Consider the following 14137-nt stretch of genomic DNA (forward strand, 5'->3'; position numbering starts at 1 on the left):
AAGTGAACCTGAGTTGAGCATATCCCATGGACAAGCAGGTGAAGCCTGGGCTCTTACTTAACTCTAGCCCAATTCAAGGACAGATCGTTCTGAGAGCATGACCCTACTTGACACTGACCTTTAGGAAATGATCAGGGTGCTACACCAAAGTGTGGTGAAGAAAGCAGATGCAATAGTGTTTGGGGTCTTAAAGTCTTGTATTCAATCAGGCAACCATTGAAGCAAGGGGTCAACTAAGTCTACACAGAAGAAGAACACCCGCTTGTGTGAGCCAACGATGACAATGACAAACTTCCAATGTGATGAAGAGAAAAGCATCTGAGCTAAAATTAAGAGCACCCAATCGGTAGAAGGCTCTGGAGGACAGTGGGAGCCCAAAGCCATGTGTAGAATAACGAGTTAGAGGAAGTGCCTGCAGACACCCACTAGGCACAGGCAAGGGTCTCAAACAGCCTGACTATCAGACAGAGATCATTGTAATCTTGATTATGCTTGATCGAACTTGATACTTGGTCAGCTGACCTCTAGCTTGACCCAACCTGAATTTGTTCTAGGTGCAGGTTCCATCTCTTGCACGTTCCATGACAAAATTTTCTTCCCTGGCTTTTTAATTATTGAGGGTGGTCTTTTCTTTCTTACTCATTGCTTGCATTCTTATCTATTATTATTATTTTATCCTTTCCTTGTATTCTTATTTCTCTATTATTATTATTTTATCCTTATCACTTTATTTCAATTTTATTTTGTATTGTTTCTATTGGGAGTCCCAGTTTGCGATGCACAGAAGCAGGGGATGCACAGTGATGATAACGCATGCCGGCGTTTGTAGGGATGCAGGGATGGGAGGTAGGAGCAAGGGAGGGTGTAAACAATGAAGGCTGGAGGGTAGGGAGCACTGGAACTGATTGTGATAACACAACTCATTTTAAAGGTGATTTAATGATGAGAGGCGGGGGAAATTGATTCTAAAATTGATGGTGGTAATGATTGTACAATTCTTCTGGAAGTGATTGAATGATTGAACTATTGAATTGTGTGACACGTGGATTAGGTGCCAATAAAAAAAGTAAAGAAAGGAAAATCTCCCACAGATGGTTTTTATGCAAAGACGTATTTATGACCTCCTGGTCTAGAAAAATGAGCCCTGGTGGCACAGCGGTTAAGCCCTTGGAGGTTGGTGGTTCTAACTCACCAGCCACTCCACGAAAGAAGCAGGAAGCAGTCTTGTTTCGTAAAAACTGTAGCTCTGTGAATCTTATGGGAAAATTCTACTCTGTCCTATATGGTTGCCATGGATTGACTCACAGTAATGGGTTTTGAGGTCTAGATAATAGCCCCATCTTTTCAAGTAACTTCCTGCAATTAGGAGTATTACCACCTATATTGGGGCAATTAATGCCAGCTACTACAATAGCAAATACAAAACCTCAGTGATTGAGTCCAGTAATTTCACCCTATTTTACATAGCCCTCCTCTTTCATAGCTATGCCATCTGGAATTCTTAGAAAAAGAGGAATGGAGAAGGCACCCTTCGACAGCCAGCAAAGGAAGGCAGTGGGGGAGGTTAATAGCCCCCGCGCTATTAACCAGACATGCTCTTTGAACTGTGATACTCAGAAGACCCAGTTTAAGTCCAGCAGTATTCTAGAGAAGTGAGTCAAGAGAGTTTTTCCTTGGGCGTTGTGCTCTTTAAAAAATTTCTGTGTACTTTTGACAACAGAAGTCCCAAAGGCCAGACTGTGTTTTAGCATAAGACTCTAATTGCCTGAATTGTCCAAGAAAATGTCGCATGCCCATGAGTTATTATATACACATTGCGTTGGCGCCTTTTCTAGGGCACTAGATAATTACTAGCAATAAGATGGGGTCTGAGAATATTTCAAAGGTCTTTCTTCTTGGGAACATTTTGACTCTATAGTCAGAAGTGTTATCCCAATTTGCAAATCACATATTAAATAAACCTCAATCCATTTTTATTATGTGATTTTTGTTTTAACAGACATCTTACCACCAAGCGACACAAGCTGGCTCACACTTCATTGGCTAAAGCGTTCATATGGCTCCTACCTCACTGCACTGAAGGCGGGGCAAAAAAAAAAAAAAAAGGGATTACCTTATGACTTGATGAGTTTCCTCCGCCTCTGACACACCTGCCATGTGGTCATCTAACTTCTCACCAGTAAATCTGGGATGCCTGCCACCTGCCTCCGACAGACCCCACAGAAAGAGCAGCTGCTCCACACATTCTTGGTCATCAATGCAACGGAGAATGAGCACCTTGAAAGGCAAAACTGCTGCTTACATCTTTTTGCACAGGTGAGAGTCTCAGTATTCTGGAGCGTCCTTGATTTCCATGAATCGAATAGGGTTCATCATGAACTCGTCACTCTGTGTGTGAACTTGGGACTGTGGTTCTCTCTGTCTTCTACCTTGGATACATTGAGATAGACATCATGGCAAGAGCAAATGACAAGTAGCAGATTCAGGAATTATCCTGATGTTTGCAGCTGCAAGATGGGATGATAGTGTGTGTCAGCAATGAATGCTGTGTCATGTTCAAAGAGAAAGAAGAGATGTGGGCATGGCCAGGAGCCAGAACAGTTGATTCCCAGTTTTGAAGTTTGGGGGACATATCTGACTAGGAGACATTTGCCTTAATAATTAGAGAGACAAGAATCATTAAAAACTTAGGCTGTTGTTGTTGAGCACCATCAAGTCAGTTCCAAACCATGGTGACCCTGTAACCAACAGGACCCAACACTGCCCGGCCCTGCCCCAGCCTCACAATTGTTCTTAGGTTTGAGCCCATTGCTGCAGGCATTGTGTCAATCCAGCTCCTTGAAGTCCTTCTGCTTTTTTGCTGCACCTCCATTGCACCACGTGTGATGTCCTCCTCCAGGGACTGGTCCCTCCTGACAACATGTCTAAAGTACTTGAGACAAAGTCTCACCATCCTTGCCACTAAGGAGCATTCTGGCTGTCCTTCCAAGACAGATTTGTTTGTTCTTTTGTCAGGCCATAGTACTTTTAATATTCTGAGACAGTACCATGTTTCAAATACATCGATTATTCTTCAGTTTTTCTTATTTAATGTCCAACTGTCACAAGCATATGAAGTGCTTGAAAATACCACGTCTTGGGTGAGGCACACCTTAGGCTTCAAAGTAACATGCCTGCTCTTCTAAATATTCTGGAGAAGTCTTGAGCAGCACTGTGCTGTTTGAGCTCTTGACGGCTGCTTCCATGAGCATTGATTGTGGATCTAAGCAAGACAAAATCCTTCGCAATTTCAATCTTTTCTCCATTCATCACGATGTTACCTCTAGGTCCAGTGGTGAGGATTTGGGTCTCCTTTAGATTGCATCGTAATCCATCCTGAACGCTGCAGTCCTGGATCTTCATCAGCAAGGGCTTCAAGTCCTCGCTTTCAGCAAGCAAGGTGGGGTCATCTGCATATCCCAGGTTGTTAATAAGCCTTCCTCCAATCCTGATGTAACATTCTTCTTCATACTATCCAGATTCCTTTTGCACATTTCATTGTAAAGCTTTACTTTGCCTTGAAGCTGCCCTGTGAGAGTTTCTATTCAGCTCTGTGACTTTATAATTTCTCCCACTTCCCTCAGATACTCCTTGGGTAATAGCACATTTCAGGGTTTCTTCTCAGACTAACCTTGATATTTTCTTTCTTTCCTGCCTTTTTAATGACCGTTTGCTTCCTTCTCGTATGATGTTCTTGATGTCATCCCACAGGTCGCTTGCTCAGCATACAACTTGAATACATAGAGGATACAACCCGGACACACACCTTTCTTGATTCTAAGCCACGCAGTATTCCCTTGTTCTGTTAGCACAACTGCCTCTTGATCCACATGTAAGTTCTTCCTGTGTGTATACGTTCCAGTGTTTAAGTTCCCAAGAAGTGTTGCAGCTCAGAGCATCTGGCATCACTTGATTCTACACTCTGGGAACTGCGCTCTTCTTCTCATATCCTCCCTGGCCACATCTGAGGCTGGCCCCGGACAGTCTGCCCCCTTTCCCAGCCTCCCCCCAGCTGCTGCAGGATTTGGATTCTGGGCTCAAATGATCACAGGCCTTGTCAGGCTGGGCTTGAGGTTTCTCTGGCAGTAGAGTTGCCTCAAAAGATTAGTGTCTGGTCTATTTGTTTCTGGTTAGGATCCCTTTGAGTAAGCATAGCTTAAGGTCTCATTTAAACACAGCTTTAAAACTGAAGACATTCTATTATTGATCAACCTTTGTGGTTTGCTTACCATGCTGCCTATCCCTCACAGCCCTCTAGACAGGGAGCTTGGGGAGAAACAAGACCTTGGGATGATATTTGCTGCTAGGCTGACTTCCTTGTTCGTGAAAAACTCATAGGACAGAAGTTGAAACCAGGTTTGCCTTCTGCTAAGTCAAGCATTTCGGTTAAAAGGGGTTACACCTTTCTCATTTAACAAAGTTTCCTCATTTAAAAAGGCCCCAGATTTAATAGAATTGTATGATCACTTAATTGCAACCTCTGTGTAGAACCATATTCACTTCCATTTCTGTAACTGGCCAGGTAGAACTAATCTCTCCCACAATTCTTTGCTAAGGGGCAAGAAGCTGTCACAATTTTCCAGCATTGTGGATTTTGAAACTGTGTCCTCTAGGGTTGTGGGAGCGTTGGCTGTACATCACAGGAGACTGTTTCCCCAAATGCTGTACCATCGCCCAGCATGGGGCTCTGACTTGCTGGCCCGCAGTGCCTGTGCACTGACGGCTTGAGTTCACCCTCGCCAACTTGTGCCTCACAGGAAATCTGTTTGACTATGAATAATACAGATTCAAATCAACAATGGCTTATGCAACATATAAACTTTGGTCTCTCTCACTTAAAATTCTGGAGGAGGCAGTTCCGGCCTGGTATGGCCTTGCCATTCTACCGCAATCTGGGAGTAAACTTGCTTTCAAATGTCAAAGTTTCTATCCTTTGGGTGTGGGCTTCATTGTCAGGGTTGGAGCTGGCTCTCCCATCATCACATTTATCTTCCAAATGTCAGGATGGCGCAAGAGGACACAACTCAGAAGTTGTACATACGGTCCTGTGTCTATCTCATCGACCAGAACGTTGTCCAATGGTTCCTTCTCCTTGTGAAAGAGTCTGGGGAATGCAACTATATTTAGATTTGCTAAGTTTTTGAGATTCTAATCATTGAGCAAGAAGGAATAATTGATATTGGAATCTTTCCACAAGTAGAAAAAATTGCTTTCTTTTAAATTTTATCATTTTAAACTATTGTATGTTGTTCTGAACTTTTGAAGAATAGCTGTTGGTACTCACTTTAAGGCCACTAAGGAAGAGCAAGAGCCCTAGTTAGTGATGAACCCTTAGAAGTAAAATTGTAATCTGTATTGTATTGGGGTAGATTTCATATATTATTTAATGGACTTGTTATTTAATATATGATAATGATTAACCATAATAATATTAGATACTAAGGGCTTATTATTATTATGCTATTATTACTGACATCAGATGGATCTGGCTAAAAGCAGAGAATTCCAGAATGATGTTTACTTATACTTTACGGATTACACAAAGACATTTGACTATTAGATCATATAAGCTATGGATAATAATGGAAATTTCACAACACCTAATTATATGCATGTGGAACCTGTGCATGGACCAAAAGACAGTCATTTGAATAGAACAAGAGAGCACTGCATTGTTTAACATCAAGAAAGGTCTGATCCAGGGCTGTGCCTTTCACCACACTTATTCAATGGGTATGCTGATCAAACCGTCTGAGAAGCTGTGATTTATGAAGGGGGCGGCATCAGGATTGGAGGAAGGCTTTCTAATAACCTGCCATATGCAGATGCCACCACCTTGCTTGCTGAGAGAGCTGGAGGCACTTGCTGATGAAGACCAAGCCCTGCAGTATGGATTGCATCTCAACATAAAGACCACAGACATGATCACAAGTGGGCCAGTAAGCCACATCATGATAAATGGTGAAAATATTGAAGTTGTCAAGGATTTTATCTTACTTGGATCCATAATCAATGCTCATGGCAGCAGCAATCAGTAGTATGCATTGTATCGAGCAAGTCTATTGCATAGGAACTCTATAAAGTGTTAAAGAGCAAAGATGTCATTTTGAGGACCAAAGTGCCAGAACCAAGTCATAATTTTTCACATGCCTGTGAAGGCTGGACGATGGATCAGAAAGAGCACAGAAGAACTGATGCCTTTAAACTACGGCCTTGGTGGAGAATATGGAGAGGACCACGGGCTACCAGGAGAACAACCAAATCGGTCTTGAAAAAAGTATAGCCGGAACGCGCCTTGGAAACAAAGATAGCAAGATTTCATCTCACATACTTTGGACACGTTAGCAGGAGAGACCAGTCCCTGGCGAAAGAAACCGTGCTTGGTAGAGGAGAGGGGGCCAAGCGGAAGAACCTTGAGGAGACGACGGACGCAGCGACGCAGCAGTGCCCTCGGACATCACCCTCGTGAGGATGATGCAGGGCCAGGCCCGGGGTCTTTCTGTGGGACTTGGGGTCAATAGGAATCCTAAATAACGCGACTGATGTCAACCAACAACAACATGCTAAACCCTTGAGATACGCGTTTTTATTTGATCTAAAGTAGGTCCTATTAGCACCATTTCACTAACGAAGAAAGGAAAACCCAAAATCGGGGAGATGATTTTTTCTACTCATCCAGATGATTCTAAAGTACAATGTTATCTGTCACTTCAGAGCTGCTAGCAATTTTGCCCATCAAAGGACATGTGTTAACGTCTGGAGATATTTTTTGGTGGTCCCAAGTGGAAATATGCTGTGAACGTTAAATCAGCAGAGGCCAGAGATAATGCTTAGACATCCCACAATACGGAAGATGACCTCACAAGTAAAGATTTTTTTTTCTCCAAGGTATCGTTGGAGATTAAGAAATCCTGAATCAGGCCTTATAGTCTGCTATTTGATGCATGCTTGACTTAACTAACTAATAATGCAAAACGTGTGTTTATTTAAATTGCAAATTTCTAGAAAAGGGGAAACTCCTTTTCTCTGAAAAGAGCAATTGTCAGCTTACATGGAATTTTTATTCCCAGTTATTTGAGTTCCTGCCGTACCTCTTTCCACTACAGTTGTGCATATTTACAGATCCATCAGCAGGGAATGAGGGTGCCTGCACCCTCGCCAGCATTGATTGTTTTCTGGCTTTTAAAAAATTGGGCTGCCATTGTGGGTACAACGTGGTAGCTCATCATTGCTTTAATTTGCATCTTCCGGGTGGCTAAGGATTGTGAGCATTTTTTCATATGGTTGTTAGACATTTGGATGTCATTTTAGGTGAACTGTCCATTTATGTTCATTGCCCACTTTTTAATTGGGTTTATTCATTTTTAAAATTGAGGTATTTCAGTTTTCTATAGATTTTAGAGATTAGTTCTTTGTCCACTCTATCATTGTCAAAAAAATTTATTTCCCAGTCAGAGGGTCCTCCTTTGATGACCAGTTTTAATGCGCATCTGTACTTTGTCTTCAGTAGATCCCAGTCATCTCTTTTGTTTGCTTCCGTGTACGCTTCCTTGGCGCTCTTTGATAGTATGCCTGCCACAGGCCCTTAAGGGTTTCCCTACTCCTCTGGGATTCATATTTTAGCTATATGCTTTGTAATAGGGCCCTAGGTTTGTCCCTTTAGCTCCGGGACTTACACCTCCGTCTTTGATCCATCATGAGTTTGTCTTTGTTCATGGAGTGAGCTATGATCCTGTTTTATTCTTTTGTAGATGGAGATCAGATTTTGCCAGCATTACTTGTTGAAAAGACTCTCTCTTTCCCATCTAATGTTTTTTTTTAACCTTTTGTCAAAGAGCAGTCTGCAGGTCGTTGAATTTATTTCTGGGTTTTCTATTGGATTCCATTGGTCTATATACCTAGTGTTGTACCAGTTTCAGCCTGTTTGGGCCTCAGTGGCTGGGAAATAGATTTTGAGGCCCTGGAGTGAGGGGGAGAAGGCATCTTTTTCATTGGAAAACTTTCTTTGACTGCCTGAGTTTGATGCCTAAGACTGCGTTGCCTAGAGGAAAATCTTTTGGAAATTTGAAGCAAGGGACTTCTAGTGATTGAAGTGTAGTCGAAGAGGCTTCCAGACCACATCTATGGGCATGTCCTAATGAGGCAGGGGCTGGCCAGGGCAGAAAGATCCTCCAAGTGAATTCTTCTGACCTCAGGAAAGGGGACTAAAGGTTAAGTTCAATAAAGCGTGCCGATGCAATGAGGCCCCATTCAAGGCTTTGGATCCAAAAACTCCATGAGTGTCCTCGTTGGTGAAAGACATCCTTGCACATGGGAAGGTAGCAAGTCCTTTTTGGAACACATGGGCTTCATATTGGAAACTCTGTAAGATATTGTTCTCTGTGTCCCTTCTTTGTTACAATAAAACTATAACCATAAATATAACCAGGCACAGCATTTTCTGAGTTCTGTGAGGAATTTAACAAGTTCCTGACCCAAGGGGATGGCGTGAGTTAGCAAGTCAGAGGTGAGAGCTGTCCTAAGGACCTCTGAATTCACAGTTGGCATTTTGAGTGGGGGGTGAGAACGCTTACATTTGTAGCCAGCCAATCAAAGTAAGAGGAGCAAGGATGTTTGGAATCTTGGGAAGAGCTGGGAGTTGGGAGAACAGTGCTCTTCAGTTTGAGATCTGACATAGTTGTAGAGGTTAGGGTCAGAGGAAGAAATATGGTATGTGTCCTTGAGTTGGATCTGAACACCTTCAAGTTAGTTGCCCTCTGAGAATCATTGACTCGATTGAATGTAATTGAATTGGACTGGATTTCTATGCAGCTTCCTTGTAGTCAAGAGGAGGCCCTGGGGCGAATTCTCTAAGTATTGGGCACAACACTTTCAAAGCAATGGAGGCTTGCATTTTACGGCATAATTTGCATGATGTGAATTGAATTTTTGAAGTACCTTGTAACTTGCACCTTAGGCCAGGCTGTTGGGTGCCTGTCCACATGGAAGAGGCCTACACTGTGGGATGAAAATGAGATCCCATGCGACGCCATGTTGAGACAAATTCAGGTTGGTATGAGCATAATCCAAGGCCAAAGTCATAATTAGCTTTAATCCTTTAGTATTCATGAGAATTTCACAGGCAGAAGGATATGAATCATAAACAATATAAGTTTACTACAAACCCAATATCCTTTTGGTGCAAAGCATCAGGAAAGTTCAACAGACCCAGGTAAAGGAGAGACAGAGAGCTCTTCAGAAGAGCAATCTCATTTGGGCTGTATGCATTTTAACGCTACATGATGCTTTCAGAATGTGGACTTCCCCTTAGTTGTTTGTGGGAATGTAACATTTACTAAATTTGAGTGAAAATTGAAATGTTTCTATGACCTTTGTGGTATTGGAATTTTAAAAAAATAACTAGCAGTTTCATAAACTCATAGACTATTAAATTTAGAAAAGACCTTCAGAAAAAATATCTTTCAACTTCCTGATTTTACCAATGAGCAGCTGGGAGTGCATTATGGGACCTGCCCAAGCCCACACAGCTCCTGATTGGCTGATCCAGGACCAGAACTGGATTTTCTGGCTCCTTAGTCCTGGACTTGCTCCACCAGGCCATGAAGTTCATCTTTTTCCTAAACATTTTCAAAATTGGCAGTGATTGTTTATTTTAATTTCATAGCAAATTTCCCTAGTTCCTCTCTCAAGCAGTTCGAGGGAAACTTCCTCTTACTTGTATCATGTTAAACATGTGATCGGAACTGATCTTTGGCTTTCTGGATCCTTGCAGGCTGTTAAAATAAAAAATTCCTCTGCATACTCTTTTTCTTGTTGAAACACAATGGGGAAAAGGATCTCACGGCAAATTGTGGAGGTTTCCCCAGATGACTAGTCACGGAAAGGAGCCAATTACTAAGGAACACGTACAATAATAGGCCATTCTCTTTTACACACTTAATGGTGCAATATTCTGGTTTTTTGGCAAAAGCCAAATCAACAGGAAGCTCAGACAACTAAATGAAGTAGCGCAGCAAACCCTCTCACATAGGCTAGAAAAGATTTCCATAGAATTTTACAGAATGGCATCTGGTAAACCCATCACAAGTAGGAATGACCATTCTTCGGCCCCAACAATCCTCTCGCACAGTCAAACGGGGGTGCTTTCATTTTATTGACCTGGTGTTTCATAAACCATAAACTCGGCTTCAGAGGGGAACGCTCTTCTTTTGAAGTTCTCCAGGCTAGCCCGGGCCTGCTCAGAGGGCTCTCCCCAAGGACATTGGCGCTTTTAGCAGAGTTTGAGCCGGCTAAGTGCTGTCAATTGTTCCAACACAGCGCTGCTCCAACACTTTTCTGCGGCAGCATATTCAGATTTTCCCGGATGCAGCTTGGCCTCAGTAAGACGAAATAACTCACGTTTCCATTGGATAAGCAAGACGGCTTAGATATGTTGGCTCAATTGACGGTGACAGGGTCTATATTTATTATATTTAATCACAGCTACCACATCAAGTTTCTGGTAAAAAGGCATGTTGCCTAACCTTTCCAACGTTGAGATGGTCTTTTAATAAAGAGTGAAACCACCCAGGCAACTTTCTCTCTTTCATTTTGGGAAGGTCACATTGCTCATTTTCCTCCTCCCTGTTCATTTTCTCCCTCTTCTGAGTTTGGCTAGTCACATGCCTGCCCAGCATGAAGTGCATTTCCCAGTCTCACTTGTAGTAAGGGTGGACACATGACGAAAGCTGGAAGTTGAAATATGCACATCTCTTGTGGGCACGGCAGGAGCTCTTGTTGTGTAGTGGGCTACATGTTGGACTGCTAACTCAAGATCAGCAGTTCGAACCCACAAACCACTCTGTGCTGAAAAGATGAAGCTGTCTGCTCCCCGAAAGATTTATAGCCTTGGGTACCTTAGGGAGTAGTTCTACCTGTCCTCCAGGGTCACTCTGAGTTAGAAAGGACTCAACAGCACAGAATGAATGGGTTGTGCAACTAAAAAGGGATGTGGGGCACTCCACTGACTCTCTCCTCTGCTATCCGGATGGAGGAAACCTAGGACCCAGGGATGAATGGGGACGCTGTACCACTTAACTCGGAACTATTTGATGACAGAGGTAATTTCTATCTAATGTATGTCTATGCATTTCTGGAATCTCTGTTACACCAGTTAAGTCTTATGCTACAAAATTCCAAACCCGTTGTACTTGGATGAAGAGGAGGTATGGAGAAATCTGTCATGATTATAAGGAAATTCTGTTCTCTTTAAGAATGAAGTTCCCTTTACAAGCATCTCCATCTATTTTCAACACAATTATGGAATGAGAAACCTTCAAAGAACTCCATAGACTAAGCAGAAGCTTTCTCACCTCAATCCACTTCCATCTTCAGAGAAATTATTACCTGAAAATACACCAGGCCAGGTGATGGCTTTGTTGGGTATTGAGGGATGCATTTTCTTCCTTTGTGGAGGCTACAAAGCGGTGCGATCACTTCTGATATGTCCTTCCCTGAAAACTAGAGTTTGTGTAAAAGCACTTTTGGGAAGAAGTAAATCAAATGGTTAAATCCTTAGCAACTAGCTGAAAATGGTTAAGCACTCGACAGCTAGGTTCACACACAACATCTGGTGATCTGATCCCAAGAAGATTAAGATTACAGCCTAGGAAACCCTTCAAGTGACAGTTGGTCACGTGGGGTTACTATGAGTCAGGATTGACTCCAAGCCACACAATAATAATGTGGAGTGCCAGACACTGATCTGAACCATCTTGTAATTCATCCCTGCAGCGCCGATGTTTTATAGATGATGAAACCTTTAAGAAGTATATTCAAGGTTACATTTGCTATTGTTAGTTGTCAAGTTGGTTCCACTCACTGAGCACTTATGTAGAATGGAGCAGTATGTTTCCAGGGCCGGTGCCATCTACATGATTGTTACTATGTTTGGTTCCATTGTTGCACCTACAGTGCAGTCCTTCAAGCCTAGGGGGCTTATCTTCCAGCACTGTAGCAATAGCTTCTTGTAATCCTTAAGGTTTTCATGGGCTGCTCTTTGGAATGAGATTGCAGGTCTTTCTTCTGAGTCTCTCATAGCTTGGATACACCATTAAAACCCATTTACTATGTGTAGCCTTCCTAGTATTTGAAATACTGCTGATGAAGTTTCTAGAATCATAGCAACATACAAGCCACCACAGTATGACAAAAAAACCAACAGCTGGGAGTGGTAGTTACAGTGTCTTGGGCTGGGCCCTCTAGAGAAGTGAAATCACTGAAGCTTGTGTGTGTGTGTGTGTGTGTGTGTGTGTGTATTCACTGTCATTGAGTCAATGCCTATGTATTGTTACCCTATGTAGGGTTTCTGAGGCTGTATATTATTATGGGAGTAGCTAGTTTCCTCTTTCTCTCTTGGAGTGGAGGGTGAGATTGAACTGATGACCTAGCAATGAACAGTCCACTGCTTAGCTGGCAATGCCACTAAGGCATACATGCACACATACACACACATATAGTGTGTGTGTGTGCCTTAGTGGCATTGCCAGCTAAGCAGTGGACTGTTCATTGCTAGGTCATATATATATTGAGAGAGAGAGTGTGAGAGAGAGAAAGAGGAGAGTTTACGTTTATGTCAGAAAATGTCTCCTGCAGTTGTAGGGGTGGGCAAGTTCTAAGTCTGTGGGCCAGATGTCAGGGTGGAGACTTCTCCTAACTGGAGTAGCTGCAGGGGCTAATGATTGGAAAGCAATATGGCACGCCACTGACTCAAGTCCAAAGGACTAGACACTAGTGAGCTAGATGTAGGATCTGGACCCAGCAAAAAGCAAACAAGTGTTACCACAGTGCAGTACAATGAATTATTTGATCAAGTTCTGCTAGCCATGGCCTTTGTTACCCCCACCAAATGATTCTTGTTTTCCTGATGGGTCTGAGTTAAGAGGAAGAGGAATGTACTGATTGGATTATATAATTCAGTTGTTGGTAATTGTTAACAGGATTAATTTTGATTGTTATCCTGCTCGGTATGAAATGCTCCAGCTCAGAAACAGGAAGCGGGACATTCACAGGCAGCAAGAGAAAAGAGGTAGGAGTAGAATTCGTCCTTTGAACCTTGAGATCTCTGTGCACTGAACCTCCTTGGCTCAGAATACAGTTTTGACACCAGAGGAGTGACCGAGGAGCAGCAACAGCAGAACCAGGAGCCCGAGACAGCCCACAGAGCAAGTAAAGCAGACGCTTTCGTGCAGGAGGCTGGCTTGTGGAGCAGGTGCTCTGGGAAATTATCAAAAGGGGTTGAGTTCTACTGACTTACAGAGTTAGAAGTGAGGCCCTTCAGGCTGAGACTTAGGGCAAAGTAGTGTTCCTTTGGGCATTTATTAGCCTCAAAAGAGCTTTGTAACATTGCCCAAGGAGAGTTGAGGACCAGAGAGAGGCCTATTTGTAGACACAGCAGGGAAGAAACTTCTGGATGGAGTGAAACAGTAGTTGGGAAATGTGGTTTTGGTAATAGAAACCAAGCTGGAGATTGCATGAGAGAATTTCACAGTCTAACGACTTCCTCACGACAAATACTCCTTTTCAACAACACAAATGATGACTATACACTTGGACTTCTTTAGATGGGATACACAGAAACCAAATTGACTACATCTGTGGGGAGAGATGATGGGTACACTCAGTATCAGTAGTTAAAATGAGGCCAGGGGCAAACAATGGACATACCATTAGTTGCTCTTGTGTAATTTCAGGTTGAAGATAAAGAAATTAAAACAAGTTCATGATAGCCAAAACACAACCATGAGTCTATCCCACTTGAACCATTTTGAGAACAGATTTGACTAATTGAATACTAATGACAGAAGACTTTATGTGCTATGGGATGACATCAAGAACATTGTTTATGAAGAAAGTTAAATGTAATTAAAAAGATAGGAAAGAAAAGATCAACATGGATGTCAGAAAATATTCTGAAACTTGCTTTTAATTGTAGAGTAGCTAAGGCAAATGGAAGAAATGGTGAAAAAGGGTTGAACAGGAAATATCAAAGGGCAGACATGCAGTGTAGCACTGATGAGACTCACAACCTTCCTCTAGTTCTTAAATGCTCCCCCCCCCC

This window comes from Echinops telfairi, unplaced genomic scaffold, assembly GCF_000313985.2.
Source record: "Echinops telfairi isolate 266 unplaced genomic scaffold, ASM31398v2 ScPeMD7_2;HRSCAF=8, whole genome shotgun sequence".
Taxonomy (NCBI): Eukaryota; Metazoa; Chordata; class Mammalia; order Afrosoricida; family Tenrecidae; genus Echinops; species Echinops telfairi.